Source organism: Macrotis lagotis, chromosome 5 (genome assembly GCF_037893015.1).
Source record: "Macrotis lagotis isolate mMagLag1 chromosome 5, bilby.v1.9.chrom.fasta, whole genome shotgun sequence".
In the NCBI taxonomy this organism is placed as follows: domain Eukaryota; kingdom Metazoa; phylum Chordata; class Mammalia; order Peramelemorphia; family Peramelidae; genus Macrotis; species Macrotis lagotis.
In genome coordinates this window covers 59,776,127-59,793,910 of record NC_133662.1, presented here as the reverse complement: position 1 = coordinate 59,793,910, position 17,784 = coordinate 59,776,127, and the positions used below count along the sequence as shown (strand labels likewise).

The following is a 17,784-nucleotide window of genomic DNA, read 5'->3' as shown; positions in this document are numbered from 1 at the left end:
ATTTCTAAGCAGATCTTACTATGTCACTCCCCTGCTCAAGAAGTTGTTGTAGCCTAGCTGACCTTGGGCAAGTCACTTCACTCCATTGCCTTGAAAAAAAACACACAAAAAAGAAGTTGTTGTGGCTACCTATTGACTCCAGGATCAAATATAAACTCCTATAAACATTTAATTCCTTCATAAACCAGCTCAAGCAACTGTGTGCTAGAACCTACAATGTTTTATTTGTATAAATGTCTACATGGTTATTAGTTTTAAAGTGCAAGAGTCTGTTTAAAAGGTTAATATTGCATATTTTTCTCTAAAAGTGAAATTCTTTAAAAACATTAGTATTTTCTGGGATGTTATATGGATAGTTTTTTTCCTCCTGTGATTCTTTGTGTGGCAATCTATGAGTCACCACCTGTTTCTTCTAGAGGTGATTCATCCTGATTCATATTCACTTAAGGACCAACATAAAAGTACACTACATGAAAAACTCATTTGATTTGAATGATTTTGTATAGTTTGGGGTTTTTTAAAATATTAATTCATATAAACTATTAGTGAAAAGCACTATGAAAAGCAGTGTTATTCCACCATTATAATATGTTTCCTTTATATCAGAATTCCTAAAAATGCTTGTTATGTGATTAATATTCCTAGTACTTAGTTTGTCATATGTACAACTACATGACAGTAAACTCTGATTTAGTAACATTTAGTAACATTAGTAACATCTAGAAATTTCCAAAAATTAATTTATACGTATCCAAAAATGTTTTTGGATATGTATAAATTAATTTTTGGAAATTTCTAGATTCTATATGGTACATAAGGTATCAAATGAGAAAATAGAGTCTAATCACTATCCTTTATTTGATGGATTATATTCACTTTATTAAGTATTTGTTTTATTCTTTCCTTCTGTTGACACAGGATCATAGATTTAGAACTGAAAGGGACCTTAAAGACTCCCTAATTCAATCACTTCATTTTGTAATCTGGAAACTGAGGGGTAGATTAGATAAATCATGGTCATAAAACTAGAAAGCAGGGAAGCATAAAACTAATCAGTATATCTTGAAACAAGTTCAATACACTGTTCATTAGGCCACACTGCCCTACTTTCCCACTTCAAAAAGCCTACAATACTCAGTAGATTATGATGAAATTTTCTAAATTTTATTTAAGACTTATTAAAATCTCACAAAGCACAATCAAGGTTAAATTTGGTTAAAATTGTTGTAGACAATGGAGAATGGACTGTGACTAGATTCAAACAAAACAGTTGTAGATAAAATCCCTCATGGGTCCACTAAGAAGATCCAACTAAAGAAAAACGTGCTATGTACAAGTCTTTTAATAAAGTCTAGATAATGAGACTGGGAAAGGAATTATTGCATTAATGAAACTACCATTAGGAAACAACAAGTGAGAGATATTCTGACAACTTCTTGACCAGGCCATCTGTAGTTTATCATTATGGCTTGAACTAACCTCCTTTAACTGTTTATGCCTCAATTACTCTTCTATACAAAGAACTCCAGACAGACATAAAGGTTAATTGCCACCCAAGCAATTTCCCTGAAGTTCTGTCATAGAATTTTGTCTATCTTCACTAGAACCACAGACCTTTGGGAAATGACCTTAATAATTACATAGGAATGGACCTTTTTTGGATTGGAGTAGAACATTTCCAAAGCAAACATAGACACCACAGAAGAGACTAGTAGGTGACACACATCCTCATGAGTCATTAACAGCTAGGATTATATGAAACATTATAGGGCTGAGGAGTTCTGGGAGAAGTAAAAAGCAAAAGCCAAAGAACTCTGAACATTGAACATTCAAGGGTACTTAAACCTGAGTTTTTTCCTAGTTCTGAAAAAGATAATGGAGACATTTAAACAAAATAGCATAAAACCATTTTTCCTCTTTTCATTTAAACTCACCTTGAAATTCATCTCCCTCCTTTTGGTATTCAATATGGATTAAACATATTCAACTCCTCTGATCCTGTAAAGTAACTATGTTTTCAAAAAGAATTGCAAAAAGGATGCTTAATCTCCCTATAATAAATTGTAAACTTTGATTTGAATAGCATGAAATACATAGCAAATTTTCAACTTGTCAGATTTTTATTTATATAGCAAGTATTCTGGGATATCGGAAATGTGTTGCAGTTGATCGATAGTTGGGTCCTGCAACCTTCATGGCCAAGCTTCAAGTCTGACATCTGACATATTAGTTGTGTGATCCTAGGTAAGCCACTTAAATTCTCAGTATTTTAGACAACTCTCTAAAACTAAGTTGCAGAGGAAGGTGAGGTCCCTTTTTTCAGTGAAATTATAGGTCCAAACCTTAACTCTGTTCTTTTGGACTAAGTGATATCAATCACTTTCTGCTATTTGTAGCTGGACCATTTTTGTTTATAAATCCCCATTTTATCCCTGGGGGGGCATATTTAATTCATGCATATAAATATTTTGAATTTTTTTCTTTAAATAATCTTTCAGAACAAAATAGGATGAAAATCTCATAGCAATATAATAGAAAGGAGGATGACAATAGGTTATGGACAAATTTTATCTTATTTTTACTTTTATTTTAGTTTTTGCAAGGCAATTGTCCAAGGTCTAGATAATTATACAATTATACTCCTGACTCCAGGGCCAGTGCTCTATCCACTTTGCCACCCAGCTGCTGCTAGCAAATTTATCAAAAATTTAACAAAAAGTGTAGTTAAAGAATAATAAAATTACTGTGAGATTGGTGTGAAATGCAGTTGAGTTATCTCAAGGTGAAGTGAGAGGGAGGACATTGGATAGATAAGAAATGGAACAGATCTGTCTATGACTAAACTAACAGTGTTTCTGGTAACAAGGACTGTTACCAATTCATTACCAGGTATATAATTTAGAAAAGTAACACTGGTAGAAAACTAGCAGTGACTTGGCCAAAGATGATAAAAAAAAGCTCAATTCTTTTAGAACTGAAAGAGATCTTAGTGACTATGTAGTCCAATTCTATATTTTATAGACTATCTTAAGTTAAAAAAAGAGATTAATGGAAATACCACATCTAGTGCCAGAAAAATGAGACTTCAGACAACACCAATTTTGTCATCAAACTGCATTATAAACTCTTAAAGAACAGATATTATTACATCTAAATTGTTTTGCATCTACCTCATTGCCTAGCACATCAGTTTTACAGGACAGAGAATAGACCTGTGATTTCATTAGCATAGACAACTTTCAGCTGAAAAAACCTCATTCCACCAATATTGATCAACATCTTTACTACAACTAATAAATAAATAGTCTTAGAGAATTGCTTAGAATGCTAAGACATTAAAGGATATGTCAGAATTCTACTGCCAATATGTACCAGAGTTGGGACACGATCCTAGGTCTTCCTATCTTTGATGCTAGAACTTTTATGAACTCAACCAGGTTGCCTCTCTGTTGCCCATTGGAAGGTGTGAAATAAATTTCTGTTGAATGGGCAAATTAAAAAATAGCCAAATTATCTAAGTAGTAAAATTCAAGATTAACTGTCTTGAATTATATGAATGACATGTATTTTCAAATTCTATTTTCATGATAGGGTTTGTCTTCTTTTTCTTTTTTTTTCTTGAACATCATCCATAATCTGTCATTCAGATTAATTTTCAAATAATCCTTACCACTAGATTCTGAATGCTATCAATTTTCACATGCTATTTCTTGTCAAAGGTACTCTCATTTCTTCTTTCCCTATGGAGACACTGTGTTTGGATGGACAAAGTACTATTTTGGGAAAGGCAATTTGGGAGTTCCCTTTCTAGCTAGGTCTATGACTCACAATGTGAACAGGTTATTTGCTTCTTTGTCTATAAATTTCTCTTTCTGTAAAATGAATATAAAACTGCCATACAACATATTTTTTTAAAAATGCTTTGAAATTTGGGAATTCAGCATTAAATTAGTTTGTTTTTTGGTATTTTAACTCTATTCCTTAAAAGTCAATTTAGCAATTCTATAAAATAAGAAAATTATATCTATATAATATATATCACATATTACCATTAATATTTTTTCTGGGTTTCTGACTGTTATGCTACTAAGCTTATACACTGGTTCACAAAATTCATTTTAATGCAGTTTCACAGGACAATTCAATTGATTGGTTATAATTACCTGTACATTTTCCATAAATTGGATTAATCTCAAAAAACTCACAGAAGAAAAACTTATCTCAATTGAATAAGCCTTTATTGAGAGCTTATTATGTGATATACATATATCACAGGGTGATAAAGTGGGTATAGATGATAAAAAGTCAGAATAAAATATTTTCTCTGTTTTTCAAGGATCTGATATTCTTCTAGGGAAGAGAAATAGGGCAAGGGGTGAGGAGGGAAAGAGAGTTTATTCAGATAAGCATTAACAATAAAATTTGAGGTAAGAGAACCCTAAGAACTATGGAAATGAGAGAATCAGAGAAAGAATCTAATATTGAACAAAAAGTCGATGAGAGGCTAGATAGAGGCATGGAAAGAGAAGATGGAAAGTCAAAAACAGAAGAGTTAGAGTAAGAGGTTAGAGTAAATGCACAAAGTGAGGTTGATGAATTGGAGAAATATTGGGAAAATTGGGAAAAAATTGGGAAATTGGGAAAAAAATTCAAATATATGATTCCTATCAGATTCAAGATTTCAGTATAGTCAGAAACTCTTATTTGGCTTGTGGGTCCTTTTTTATAGTCTTTAAAGCCTTCACAAAAACCCAAGTCTCCCTTTACAGTCTCATTATTTGTCATTCAACTCCTATTCACTCTATATTCCACAAGACAGTCCATCTCATTTCTGCATAACTTTGCACTAACTGTCCACTTGAGGCCTGGATTGTATTTCCTTCCTCCCCACCTCAAAGAATCCCTTTACTTCTTGCAGTACTCAACTCAAGCACCATTTTCTCAATCATTCTGATCCTTAACAGCTGTGAATGCCTTCTTTTTCAAACAATTTTATATTTATTGGTAATTATTCTCCATTTTCTTGTATACAAAATACAATTAGTTACATGCAGAATTTTTTCTCTTTCAATGGAGTAAGTTCCTTGAAAGTTTATAAAGGTAAGTTCCATTTTCGTCTTTGTTTTTTACCTCTGGTACTAAGCACACAGATATTTAAAGTGTACTAGTTTGATTGACCGGATTTAGATTGACTGAACTATCTAGCTTTGTGTCCCATTAAGGGAATTATAATCTGGGCATGAAATGGTTGCCCCTAGTACACTGCAAACTTCTTGAAGTCACTGTTTTTTTGGTTGTGACTAACTCTCATGTGTACTGGCATAGTAAGTGTTTTTTAACTTTCTATTGAAAGTTTGTTGAAAGAAGGAAAAAGACATCAAGGAAAGGAGAGAGAGAGGGAGGAAGAAAAGGATGAAGGAAGAAAGGAAAGAAGGTTAAGAAAGGATATAGGTATACAAAAGAAGGAAAGGCAAAGGATTAGGAGAGGGAAGGGGGAAAAAGGACAGAACAAGAAAAGCGATCAGGAAAGATGTAGGAAAAAAGAGAGGAGGAAGAAAAAGTAGGAAGAAGGAAAAGAGAGAAGAAAGGAGGAAGCAAGAGAAAGAAAAGGGAGGGAGGGAGAAAGGAATAAGGAAGGGAGGAAGGAAGGAAAGAAAGGAAAGAAAGGAAGGAAGGAAGGAAGGTCTGTGTGCCAATTCCCTGTCCAAGAATGTTGGATGAATATTAGAAGAGAACTATAGACAATTAAAGCTCACATTGGCCAAAAGAGGTACTTGTTGGGAATGGATTAAAATCATTTAAGTAAAATTTGATTGAACAGAAATTTGAAGATTTTCTTTGAAATGATTAATCCATTTATTCCATTACCACATCTAATTGAGAATCAATTACCTGGATAATTTCATTTTAAAGTACATTTTAGGATAAGAAAATAACTCCTTTTTGACAAAGAAGTTAGCAAAATGTATTTTTAATAATCCTATTTTACCTACTTGGCTTTAATCTTACACCTGCTAATTCATTTTACTTCTGTACTTTTTGTGATTAAGATAACAATGTTTAAATGACTTTAGCTTTAGTAAGTGTGGGTTATGCCTGAACTTTTCCCTAGAACTGAATCTAAGAATAAAAGCAAAGATGACAGATATGTCTGAGAATTGCTCTTGCAGATCATTTAAACTGTCTCTGAATTTTAAGGTTTTATCATGACATGGAAATTAAAGAGAAATTATAGGGAAGCATAGGGGGAAAGAATATAAATATCCAAGTTAAAATCATTGTAGGATCCCAGGGTTAACTCCCATTACTTAAGAAAAACAAGTCATGGGTAAACCACAGGTGGTTCATGAATCATGACACATCTGGCTGAGTGGCTCCTCATAAACCTTGATGGTGCCAATGCACCTCTTTGACTCTTTCTCAATGGAATACATGCCCAAGTGAACATGAAAGACCTAGTACAGGAAGAGACACTAAGATCTCCCTTTCGCTCCACCTCCTCTTAATCTTTCCTAAAATCTCTTCCTTGCTTCCACTAAAATCTTCTTACTACTCTGGAACTCTTTCAATTTTTAATGGATTTTTTATTTATTTTCTATTAGAATAGAATACATAGAATAAATTGTTACAGCTAGATGGGAATCTAAAGATTTTCTATCACAGGAATTCTTAAAGTAGATTTCAAAATGTCCATGAACTTTAGTAAGGAAAAATAGAAATAAATCTCCCTTCCCCCTCCTCTCAGTTAAATTAATTTTTTATCAATGGAGAAAAATCTATTTCCTCTCCTTCCCATTTCCCTTGCTCCATATAAAGAAAAAAAGCAATTTAAAAATTGCATAATCAAGCAAAATGAATTCCCACATTGGACATGTTAAAAAATAAAATTACATATGTCTCAATATTCACTATAATTCTATCTCCTTCATATAGGAGGTGAGTAGTGCATTTCATCGTTTTACTCTGGAATTTTGGCTAGTTATTTCATTGATCAGAATTTTTCAGTCTTTTAAAGTTATATTTCCAATCCTGTATACTGTATACTATTGCTGTATAATTTTTTCTGGTTCTACCTCACTTCATTCTACATCATTTCCTACAAATTATACCAAGTTTCTCTGAAATTTTCCCTTTCATCATTTCTTATATGATAGCATTACATTATATACATATACTATAAATGTTCAGCCATTCTCCAAATGATGAATATTTCCTTAGTTTCCACTTGTTTACTACCACCAAAAAAACCCTGATATAAATATTTTGTACTTTTCTTTGATCTCTTTGGGTTTATAGACCTAGTAAAGATAATTATATATTATATTCATTTATTTTATTCTGAGAAGGGGTCTCTAGGTTTCACCCTACTGCCAAATCAATCCATGACAATCTGATCTAACACAACACCATCATTTTCCAGATAAGGACATTGAAGCCCATTCAATCAACTTCTACCTGGTAAGCAGTTGGGACTAATGATTTCTAGACCAAATACTCTTTCTGTATATGCTGTTCATAAAATTCATTAATGATTATCATTATTCATCAAGTTTTCACAAAAGTAATTTTTAATAGAACTTTGATCTTATAGATCTTAAATCTATGGATGAAGGTAGAGTAGGGCTACTATTGAATAACAGCTTCCATTTGAATGTCATATTTTAAAAGTACTTTACAAGATAAAAAGAAGTATTTATTATTATTATTATTATTATTATTATTATTATTATTATTATTATTATTATTACTTTTGTTTTATGATGAAAGCTCCAAGGGATTTCTGATTCTAAGTCCTGAGCCCTTTCGAGTATTATCATACTGTATATATTTTTACTGCTGTGAGTTATAATGTTTCTTTCTTTTGTATTTTTTTATTTTCCAATTATATATAAAGATGGGTTTAAAACTTTCATTTTTATATGATTTTGAGTTCCACATTTTCTCCCTCTGTCTCTTTCCTTCCCCCTATTCTTGATAACTTTGGTAGAGATTATACACATTAAACCATATTAAACATATTTCCATATTAGTCATGCTGTGAAAGAAGAATCAGAACAAAAGGGAGAAAAACAAGAAAGAAAAGAACATAAAAGAATTTAGGAAGTTAAAATAGTATGCTTTCCTTTGCATTCAGAGCCCATGGTTCTTTCTCTGAATGTGGATGATATTTTCCATCGCAAGACTTTTAGATTTATTTTTGATCATTTTACTGAGAAGAGTTAAGTCTGAAATTGTTGAACATCACTTCATTCAATATCAGCTCAAATAAGTCCTTCCAAGTTTTTCTGAAATACAGCTCCCTCATGGATTCTTGCAGAACAATGGTATTTCATCACATTCATATATCAAAATTTGTTCAGCCATTCTGAATTGATGAACATGACCTTAAATCCCAATTCTTTGCCACTACAAAAAGAGGTGCTATAAATACTTTTGTACATGTTGGATTTTTTCCTTTTTTTATGATCTCTTTGGGACATAGACCCAGTAGTAATATATTGCTGGATCAAAGAGTATGCACAGTTTTATATGCCTTTGTGCATAGTTCCAAATTGTTTTTCAGAATGGTTTGCTCAGTTCACAATTACACCAATAGTACAATAGCGTGTGACTATGTTTCTCAAATCTAGACATCATCACTAGGATGATATTATTCCTATTTCATAAATAACAAGATTGAGTCACACAGATCTTAAGTGACTTTGAAAAAGATACTCAACTAATTAGTAGGGTTATCTAATAAATCAATTGTTATTGATTGCTCTTGAAATCAAACTACAGTCAGATATCATACATCCTGAAGTATTATGACAATTTCTATCAAAGCAAGAATTGTAATTAGAAGGTGCTGTAAGTCCTGCTTATCTGAACTTTATTCCAAGCTCTTCTAAATAATTAGCTGAGTATCTTTTGTACAATCACTTAAGATCTATGGGACTCACTTTTCTTATTTATAAAATAGAAATAATACCATCCTAGAGGCTACCTGACAAAGTTATTTAAAAACAATCAAATGAGTTAATATAAATAAAACATTCTGATAAGGTATAAAGTCATGTGCATCTCCTAAACATTTCAAGCCTCAATTAAGTACAGTTTGGAATCCAGCTTTCATGAAAAATATTGAATCAGTGCTCAGAATGATATCAGCTGATGACTGGGTCATTGATATCAAAAGATCGAGGTTCAAAATCCATATCTACCAGTTCTACCTGGATAACCTTTCACAGGTCATTTAATATTGATGGGTCTCAGTCTCTTCATCTATAAAGCTAAGGAACTGAATTCTATCAATCAACAAATATTTTTAAAGCACTTACTATGTGCATGACCTGCAACTTTCCTTTTAACTCTGAATCTATATCATGATCAATCCAGTGAAATATGAATGTTGTCAGCAGAGAAAATTTTTGTGTATAAATGTATGCATATGTGAATATATAAATATACAGATAGGTGTGTATACATATGCAATAAGGTGGTTCAGTGAATAATACACTGGATTTAAAATCAGGAAGATTTGAGTTCAAATCCTGCCTTAGACAATATCTGTATGACCTGAGGCAAGTCACTTAAACATTTCTAAACTCAGTCAGTTTTCACATATGTAGTATGGATATGATGATAATAGCATGGATATCCCAGAATTGTTTTGAGAATGAAATGAGATAAAATATATAAAATATTTTACAAACTTTAAAGACTAACCAAATACTAACTATTATTAGATCATTTAAATTTCATTATGGGTTGCATCTTTCTTCAAATCTATTTGAAGATTAATTAATAAATTAATTAATAAATTGATTATTTTATTATTATATTATATATAATTTATTATATATAAAACAATCAAATAACCATTTTCAGTATATGAGCACTTATATAAAATATTTATTTCCTTCAAAATATTTCATTTTAGGGTTACAGCTTACATAATCAAACCAACACAATATTTCTTTTGTATCCCATAGAAACTAGAAGAATTAGACAAATTGGATCTCAAGAAATAACGGATGGCTGACTTAAGGAAACAAAAAAAAATGAGAATACAAATGGATGCCCACAAAGAAACATGGAGTCTTACAAAACTTAGACAAAATACAAAATGCTTCTCTAAGTGCTAGTGAATTTCCCCTGACTTGAAGACTTTAAGGCTAATGTTGTTTGGCTAATGACTAATAGAGAAGAGATTCTTTTTTTGAAGTTGAATTGAACTGAGTGGCTCCTATGGATCCTTTAAGTGCTAAAATTATATACATTTTACAAGTTTGTTTGTAAGACAAGCTAAGGAAAAATATAGGTAAAAGCCTGAATTATAAAGGCATAATCATAAGACTAAAAAAACTTCAGAAAATTTGTCTAATCCATGACCATGTCCTCAGGCAGTTCTGCTTATAATAGAGCATCATCAATATTTAAAGATTTTTCAATTCTATGATTTAAAAATTAAGTAATTATTTAGTTTGGGCAATTCACTTCATAATTAATAAAGGTATATACAGTTCAGCCTCAATACCTTGACTTTTCTCATTGATTTTATCCTGTTTATCCTGTACATTATCATCATAAAGTAGATAGTGTACTAAGCCTGGAGTCAGGAAGAACTGAATTCCAGTCCAGCCACAGACATTTACTAGCTGTGTAATCCTGGATAAGTCAACTAACATTTATGTGATTCAGTTCCTTTAAACGTAAAATGAGGAAAATTTTGGCACTCACCTCCCAGGGTTGTTGGGGAGACCAAATGAAATAATGCTCATGAAGTGTTTAGCATATAGAAAGTACTATGCAAATGCTAGTTGCTGTTGTTATTATTATTAACATTTATTATTATAACTATTAATATTATTACCATAAAAATTGTATCACTCATAAAACTCTGGAGAAAAGGTACACACACCAAGACTAGCTTTCCTGGGAGATGCATTTAGGTTCGGTATCCACTGTGTTCACTGAATAGACAACAGAGCAGACTAAACATCTTAGTTAAAAACAGCAAGAACACTGTTTTCTTTCACTGTTGCTTCCAATTTAGTTCAGTGACAGCTACTATTAGTATATGTCAGTATGTGCCTGACAGCATTGGGGAAACTGTGACTCACCCCTGATCACTGGCAAGTCTGCTCTGGTATATCAAAAACTCTCTTCAAATATTCCTTAAGAAAGGTAGAAACTAGACAAGTCCCACTGAGGAAATAATGAGAAAGAACTGATATCAAGAAACCAGGCTCCAGGGCAAATAATCAACAAGACAAAGTTTTTCAAATATTTTGGCACTGATTGAATCAGAGATATGAAACAAGTTTCAGTTCTGAGAGCTGATGGCATTACTTCTGAATTTTTCTGTTGGGAAGGGAGGGGCACCTTAGATTTTTACAGAGGAACTCTATAAAAGGAGTGACAAGGAAGCCCTCAAAGATGACAAAAAGGATTCCCATTACCAAAAAAAAAAAATGCTGAGAAAACCACGTGACTTTTAGTGAGTTCTCTCACTTTTCTATCAGTAATACCAAATTGTGCTTATATGTCTTTGCCAGAGTGGGAAGAGTGTCACAGGGTAAGTCTTGGCTTCTAGATGATATAAAATAATAACAGAACCAAAAATGTATGTACAGCATCTTTTATTGGCAGGGAGTAATGAGTCTAATGAAAGCAGAAGAAATTTGTCCAAAGAAATAAATGATTAGAGTTGACAATGAACCAGACAGCAGTAGATGAATTTGCTAATTGATTTTCCTTACCATGGGTACTGATATATGTAGCTTTAATATTATTTTCCAAAAATAAAGATTTAGAAGGGCATATAACTTACATCTTAAATGGCAATATGAAAAGAGAGGAAAAGGAAACACAGTGAAAGAGAAAATGGCTCATTACATATATATATATAATATATATATATATATATATATATATATATATATATATATATATATGAAAAGGTCTCAGCTGATATTTTAGAGAAACAAAGTCACTTGAGTATGTTATGTATAAGTTTGAAAATTAGGATTCTTTTCTTGAATTTTGTCTTTTAAGAATTCCTTCTTTTCTTCTTACTCCCCACCAATCTATCTCATTTTCATTCTTCATGCTTTGACACAAGAGTCTCTTTCTCCTAAAAATATTCTCTGACTTCTTTTCCTCGGGCTTAGTTTTGCTTCTATCACTCTCTAGCTTAAAAATCTTCAATGGTCATTGAAATCATTAGGCACAGTAAGCCCTGATACATAGTAAGAGATATAAAAGCTATTTATTCTCTTCCTCTCCTTTTCCCCCTCTTCGACCTTCTCCTCCTCTTTCTCATCATCATAGTAGTGATTTCTAAGATAAAATGAAGACTACTCAATCTGTCATTAACAGCTTTTCATAATCTGGTCCAATTTATCTTTCCAGTCTTTCCCCCTTCATTTATTATATATTCCCAGCTATGATAGGATGCTAGCTGTTTCCTAAAGTCAGCATGTACTCTCCCACGTTTGTGCATTTGCATGTTTCTCCGAACCCTTTCCAGGAATTGTCTTCTTTTTCATCTGCCTCTCAAAATCCTTATCTTCCTTTAGGGTAAGTATAAATACCACCTCCTCTGAAAAGCCCCCCTTGATCATTTCAATTGTTAATTCCACCCCCTACCCCCAACCTCACATTACCAAGGGATAGGGATAGAAGCAGGATGTATGATTTAATTGATAAAGGAAAATCTCTGAAGAGGAAATTACCATCCTTCAATGCAAGTCAGAACCTCTCTACTAGTTTTCATAAGCTGCCAAGAGGACTAACAGGTTTGATATGTTGTTCAAAATTACATGTAACTAGTATGTTTCAGAGGTAAACCTATAACCTGGGTTTTCATACCTCCAAGGTAGGAAACAATAAACACTTATTAAGAGTTTATTATGTGTTAGGCAGGCAATGTGCTAAGTGCTAGGAATACAAATAAAAGCAAAAAAGAAAAAAAAATTATTCCACTTTACATTCTAAAGGATGAAAGGGAATTGAGAAAGGAAGGTAGAGGAATCCTTACATGGGGCATAATTACGAAGTCTAGAAAATCTGGAACCAAGATGGGAATGAAGGATGGCTGACCTGTACCCTTCTTCAAAATGTAGTACCCAGAAGTAACTCATCAATGGCAGAAGGGGCTAAAAAGTGGATGATATTTCAGGAGGAGGTCCCAGGAAGGAAGTTTCAGAATGAGAAGGCAGATGAGACATAGTGGTGAAGTCTAGAAGGCCAGAAGAAAACTGAGAGGAATGAATGCCAGCCTTCTATGTTATATATTGCTTTAATCTTCAATTTACTTCATATTTACTTACCTATGTACCTGTCTAATCCCCCAGCTCCTGCCATCCACGAGAAGGAATGTTCCTTAGAAGTTAGCACAATTTACTTTTAAGTTTTTGTATCTAAAAGAACCTAGCACAATGCTTAGAAAATGGAAAATCTACCATCATAGATGCTTAATAAATGATAGTTGAATTGAATTGAATTGAACTCTCTCTTCTCTGACTGCTATTTTATTCTCTAATTCTTCAGCAATCACATCTCAATTGGCCTTGGACTATACTTTTTTCAGTGTTCAGCGTTGGCTTAAAAAATGTTTTGTCTCCCAACTAGACTAGGAGTTCTGTGGTTAATGGAATTGTGCCTTTTATTTCTTTTATATTCCTTCCCTTCCTCTCTACCCCATTTCCTACAATAAGAACAAATATAATGATCAGTAATTTGCTAGCCAATAAATGTTGATCAAGTTTATACACAATTTCTGTCTAGGTCAAAGTAATATTTTTATTAACTCTATCTCAGGGAAAATATATGAAATTTTCTAATTTAAATGAATATGTTAACAATCCATTGAAGAAAAGACTAAAATAGATAAAGGGTTCTATTGCTGCTAATAATCATCTGGCTATTAATGATGTTATCAGATTCAAATTTCATGCACTCCTTTAGATTACAAATACCCTCTTTGTTTCCACTTACCCATACTGCACACCTCTGTTTTGTCAATGTTTGAGTCATTAAATATAGGTCATTCATTGGAAATTCATATTTTAGCACTTCATCATGACTTAGTAAATGTAATAGTATATATGTACAAAGTATATCTATGGTACTATTTTAAAGCTTTAAATACCTTTAACATCACTAGCATTATACAATTTATTATAAGTGAATTTTAAAGTTTGTCCTATGAATTTCTTTGATAATTTCAAAGAGATCTCCATAACAAGCATGCTCATAATCTGTTCAGAGTTTGTAGCAACATGGTATAAAAGTAGCCAGGCAAGAAGGTGTAGGCTTGTAAATAGTGCCAACTGCTGAAGGAGACCAAGGGTGATTTTGGGAGTTCTGAGCTTCAAAAGGGCTAAAGCAATGAGGTATTTGTATTACCTCCAGTACCAACATGGTGGGGCTATAGATAGAGTGCCAGATCTAGAGTCAGAAAAACTAAGATAAAATTTGGCCTAAAATACTTACTAATTATGTAACCCAGGGCAAGTAATTTAACTGTATTTGCCTCAGTTTCTTTATAAATATGAGTGAGGGAAGGAAATGGCAAACTATTCCAGTATCCCTACCAAGAAAATCTCAAGTGGGGTCATGAAAAGTTGGATGACTGAAATGACTGAACAACAACCAACATGGTGAACATTTGGGAGCAAAGATCTACCAGGCTTAGGTGAACTTGAATACATAGGAAAAATAGCACAGGTTAAAGCTTCTGAGCAAATCAGTATGGGGCTCAGGAGTGGCCACTGCATTTCCAATCTGGGTGAGAAGGAGGAACAGATTCAGTCTCCAAATAAAATAAAATGAAATGAAAATAATTTTTAAAAAATTATAAGGTACTTTTTTAAAAAAGCAACTTAGATACCTAACAATAGGGGATATATGAAATCATTTTTTCTTTTAGATTTTTCAAGGCAATGGGGTTAAGTGGCTTGCCCAAGGCCACATGGCTAGGTAATTATTAAGTATCTGAGGCTGGATTTGAACTGAGGTACTCCTGACTCCAAAGCCAGTGCTCTATCCATTGTGCCACCTAGCCACCCCTATATGAAATGAATTTGATACAAAGTTGAAAATTAAAAAGAAGGCAATGAAATCTGGAAAAAAACATTTTGAAAAAATATCATGTGAAAAAAGCAGAACCAGAATAGTGTACATGTTACCTATACTCTTAGGAGGCAAAGTAAATGCAGATGAATGGACAAAAGAGAATGAGGATTTGGAAGAAGTATAAATAGTATATTGGCATTTTATGCATTAAATTGAGTGAGTGTTATTAAGCAACCTTAGTTGAATGATTGATAGTCACTGTTGTGTCTAATAAAGCATTTAATTTTTTAAAGGGGACAAATTCTATGTTAATATAATTAATTTGTGAAGGACCTGGAGTCAGGGAGACTCATATTCCTAAAGTCAAATCTGGGCTCAGACACTTGCCAACTGTATGTGGTCCAGGAAAAGTCAACAAAAATCATGACAAAACTTGCACTGAAGCCCTACTGTGATGCTTCATTTTGAAATGGGAGTTATTTTACATCCTTGAAGGACAGGACAGGTGAACAACTAGGCAGTACAATGGTTTGAGTACCAGACCTGGAGTCAGACTTGAGTTCAAATCCAGCCTCAGACACCTACTAGCTATGTAACTCTGGGCGAGTGACTTTGTTTGCTTCAGTTTCTTTGTCCATAAAACGAGGTAGAGAAGGAAATGGCAAGCCAATCTAGGATTTTTGCCAAAAAAATCCCCAAATGGATTTATCATGAGTCAAGCACTACTAAAAATGACTGAACAACAAAAATAATAACATAAGATATTTGTGAATGTATTTTGAAAATCCCTATTCATCATAACAATAACAATAAGGTTACAAGAAAGATAATGTGGCACAAAGGAAAAAACTATCTCCGAAGTCTTGATTTCAGACCTGCCTTTGACTTTCTATGACCTTCAGCAAGTCACTTAACTTCTCTGGGTTTCAGTTTCTTTATTTTTAAATGAGCTAATTAGATTAGATGTATTCTGAGGCATTCACTCTAGATCTATAATCCTATCCTAATCTCTAACAGATTCTGTCCATCTGGGAAAAAATCTGATGACATAGCAATAGATAGTGGCTACTATCTGAGAACCAGCAAAGCTAAGCTCAGAAAGATGTATCAGCAGCAGACTGTCCAGGATGAATGTTTTCAGCCACAGCAACTTTTCTTCTAAGGTGTGAATAGGTCTCAGTCTGCATTAGTAGAAAGAATACTCTCCTAGGTGAGAAATTCCATACTCCTGAACTATTTCAACATAATGATGAAAATAATATCTAACAAAATTCATTTTTACATTGTTTACTACAATTAAATTATCTACTAGTAACTTCTAAATTAAAAAAAATAACAGGGTCTTCTCCATCTTTAGAAAATCACTTGATCCCTCTGTCCTTTCAGGCTTCTTCACCTCAGCCTCTCAGAATGCTTTTATCCTTTCAAAGCACAATTCAATCACACCTCTCATAGATAATCAATCATTATCCTCATCTCTCTTACTTGCTGTCTCCTGAAAGGAATGCCTTTATATTTAATTTTGCTATATCTTTACTTTCTATGGTCATACCATCTAGTATTCTCTCCAACTCCCCTTCCTTTCAAATGTAAGCTCCTTGAGTAAATGGACTCTTTTTCATAGCTTTTGAAACACATGAGGTGTTTCAAAAAATGTTTGTTAAATGAATAAGTGGCTACATCACTCCATATTCATCTGTCAGATTTGAATAGTTATGGCCTCTTTACCATCACCTATGTTAACAAATAAGCAAAATGTATACCATGTGAGAGAGAGAGACATGACCTGGAAAGAAGGTGGTCTTAGAAAGATAAATGTTGAATTGCCTATATGCTATAATGCTATCCATGAAGGGTCATAGTCCCCAATTAGTACCAGAACTAGATTATCAGCTTGTTTACTGGGACCCCTCTGAAAGATTTATGGGAAGGCATGGGCAAGAATTACATGGAATGATAGTGGTTAGTCATGATCTGCCTCTTTGGAGTAAGTATATCAGTGAAGTTATTCAATTACAAAAATATAGTTTGTTTATTTACATGTTAAAATAGAAGTTTCTTTTTTAATCCCTTAATTTACATAGTTACAATTTTAGTTTTCCAGCTCATTTTCATGAAATTTCTTAGGAATGTGATAAATTTTCATGGATTTCCATGGGTAATGAGGAAGAGACTTGCATTTAAGTTTATTTAAGAAATGAGCAATGACTATTTAGGGATATTGTGGTAAAACAGCTTAAAAGAAGAATGAAGATGAAATGTTCCTTAAACTCCAACTACTGTGTGTTTATTTTTTACCATTAAGAAAATATTTTTGTTATAGATATTTATGGGTTAATATTTATCTCAATGAAGAAAGAACTAAAGTACTTTGGGATTAAGTATTAAAAATGCTTAAAAAATCCTAACACTGTAATATTCACATACCCCTCCCCCTCCACATATACACAAAATACACACATATACATATATATATATACATATATATATATATATATATATATATATATATATATATATATATATATACCCAAGGTCTGAAAGAAATCAAGGGAAACAAAGGCTGCTCCATAAAAAAATGAACTTTCTTCTCTTGTTTGGTTTTATTTCATTGCATATCTTCGGAAATTTTGCATCTATGTGCAAATTTGGTAATTCTGTTCATTTAGTCCTGTTTAAAAAATTCTCACTGATATTCATATTTTCCAACTATATATCCTA

General features: G+C 32.7%; 1 protein-coding gene and 1 pseudogene across 1 annotated transcript in view; both read right to left on the bottom strand.

The window, feature by feature from the left end:
• LOC141487767 (ribose-5-phosphate isomerase pseudogene) overlaps nt 1-13,987 on the bottom strand; it is a 30,935-nt pseudogene extending 16,948 nt beyond the window's left edge.
• Nucleotides 1-17,784, bottom strand: part of KCNQ5 (potassium voltage-gated channel subfamily Q member 5) — a 664,755-nt gene that overhangs the window by 507,059 nt on the left and 139,912 nt on the right. The window lies entirely within an intron of this gene.